The sequence below is a fragment of the Solanum dulcamara genome, chromosome 1 (assembly GCF_947179165.1).
Source record: "Solanum dulcamara chromosome 1, daSolDulc1.2, whole genome shotgun sequence".
In the NCBI taxonomy this organism is placed as follows: Eukaryota; Viridiplantae; Streptophyta; class Magnoliopsida; order Solanales; family Solanaceae; genus Solanum; species Solanum dulcamara.
Window position 1 is genome coordinate 37188668 of NC_077237.1, and position 2551 is coordinate 37191218.

Genomic DNA, 2551 nt, shown 5'->3' on the forward strand with positions numbered 1-2551 from the left:
ATTAAAGCTCATGAAGCAGAAAGGGGTATTGTGTATATGTACCTCCACTTTGAAAATAGTGGGATCCCTCGAGGATAGGGAATGGAAAATTGCAAAATAACTGAGGCATTGTGAAATTATTAAAGGAACAAGTGGTATCCTTTGGAAAAACAAAAGAGGTGATAACAAAATGTGAAACACGTGTCTTCAAAGTATAAGTACCCCTGAATGGAGAATTGGACATGATTATAAGCACTAGTAACGTACTGATTGGGATGAATGAAATATGGCTTCGGCTAAACTACTACATTAATTATATGACTCGAGTACCAGTACTTGGACTAGAGTGTGTACTATTTATCAAGAATTCTAAGCACCCTATGATTGTACTAAGGTTTCTTACAGGGGAAACCTAAAGTATAGATGATCTAACAGAAGGTGTAGACATGGTGTAGTATGTTAAAGGGTTGGAATAGAATTATTTACACGTAAATAATTGAAAATAAACAGAGGATGAGATGGGTACACCCTAAAAGGGGGGAAATGGACAATAAAATACAAGCATAAGAAAAATTCAACTGATACTATCATATGTAAATGGGAACACTTAAACTTTAAATGAGATTCCATAAGGGATGGATGGATCTCAAGGCCAGCAATAAACTGATAAAAGCCGCGGTATCTGAGACCATGTGAGGAACCATTGGTGGAGACCTTAAGGGATGAATGCGATCATACCAGCACTAATGCACTGGATCCCATTAGAACTCTGAAGTTAAGCATGCTTGGGTGAGGGTAGTACTAGGATGGGTGACCTCCTGGGAAGTGAAAGAGGAAAGGAAACACAAGTATCCATACCTATTCCCTACGTCTACAAGTAATTCTAACCTTTGGAACTCTGATGTTGATTGCTCGATGAAAGTATTTGTTATGGCAATGAGACAGAAAAACTCTCTATATAGTCGGTATAAGATCCAGAGGAAGGTTTTGGTTCACATTTGAGGATGAATGTTCTAAAGGGGGAAGGATGTTACACCCCGTACTTTTGTACCTTAGAATGCATTCTTAAGTTTCTTGAAAGACTCTTAAGTTTCATGGAAGGATCATAAGCCTCTTAAGTTTCTTAAGGTTTCCTAAAGTTTCTTCAAGCTTCTTAAGTTTCTTGAAAGATTCCTAAGTTCTTGAAAGCTTCTAAGAAGTTACCATGTGATCCGGATAGGCTATAACGCTGTCAAACAACTTTAAGGAAAGGAGAATGTGATACCCCATGGCAGGGAAGATTGGAAATAAAGTTATAGGAATTCGGAAGGAATTGGAGGCCAAGTAGTGAGTCGTAGGAGATGACTTACTTGTGTAAGCTATTACCTTGGATGTGTTACATACGTAAGCTACCAACTTGGAAATCTTACACACTTAAGCTACTTGAGTATATACCAAGCTTACGTAACAAGGATTATATAGGTTCGTAAAGTAAGAGGAGATTACGAACCCACGAGGAGGAAAACAGAGTGACATGTGGAAGCATGAGATAATGGCACGTGGCATAAAGGGAGAGTGCCACATGGAAGCATATGGATCAAGGGGGTGAACCCCCACCTTCCACGTGGCAGTCTATGGTTGGAGGAAGGAATGTGTTGGCCCAATAAGGGCTTGACATGTGTCACCACTTAGTATTTGACATGTGTCACCCCTAAAAGTAGCCTATATATATGTGTCCTATGACTCATCAATTTCCATACTTCTCTAGAAAACTCAAGACGAAGAGAGAAAATTTAAGAGAAAGAAAAGAAGAGAGGAGAAACCTTAAGAGAGAAAGTGAGAGACCTACGGTTTTGGGAAGAGGAAAAGAGGTAAGTTTCCAATTTTGCTCTGCGAATTAATTATATAGGGTATAACATGATATTATTAAGGTATTGTTAATGTAAATTTATGGTTTCGAGCAGCCCCAAAATGTTAACAAACAAACCCGAAGTTTTAGCTTCGCTAAAGGAAATTCCGAGGTGAGTTCCGGCGAGTTTCGGGTAAGGTAAAATTTTCCCTTTAGAATTGGAGTTTATGATGATGTTTTAAGGTATATTTAATGTATTTAATGGGGTTGTAATTGGAAAAATTTCATAAGGACGCTTGACGTTAGAAATAAACTAAATTGAAGTGGTTATAGCTAAATCGAAGTCGAGTAGTGGGTTATCATTGTGGTGCTGCAGGTGCAGCTGGTTGGGTTGAGTGTTGCAGGGATTTAAAGTATTTTAAAAAGGGTGTGGTTTCTTATGGTTATATCAACATGACCCTCCATTTGGTTTGATTAAAGATTTTGCGAAATAAAGATATAAAAAATCTATTTTGGTATCGTAAATTTTGAGCTAGTTGTTTGGAGTTGTATTGTGTAATGTTGAGGTAGTTCAATTGTATATATGCTTATGGTTGTTGTTCTTGGTATGGTTGTTGACATTGTGGCTGAGTTGAAATCTCTGGGATGTTGATGTTATACGGGAGATGCTGCCCGATTTTTGGTAACTTCAGAACTAGTAACAAACTAGTCGAGGGTATTGGATAAGGAAATGATTCCTATGGG

General features: G+C 38.0%; 1 pseudogene; it reads left to right on the forward strand.

The window, feature by feature from the left end:
* The first annotated feature begins 711 nt into the window (after positions 1-711).
* Positions 712-812, forward strand: LOC129904381 (5S ribosomal RNA; annotated as a pseudogene).
* Positions 813-2551: the final 1739 nt, after the last annotated feature.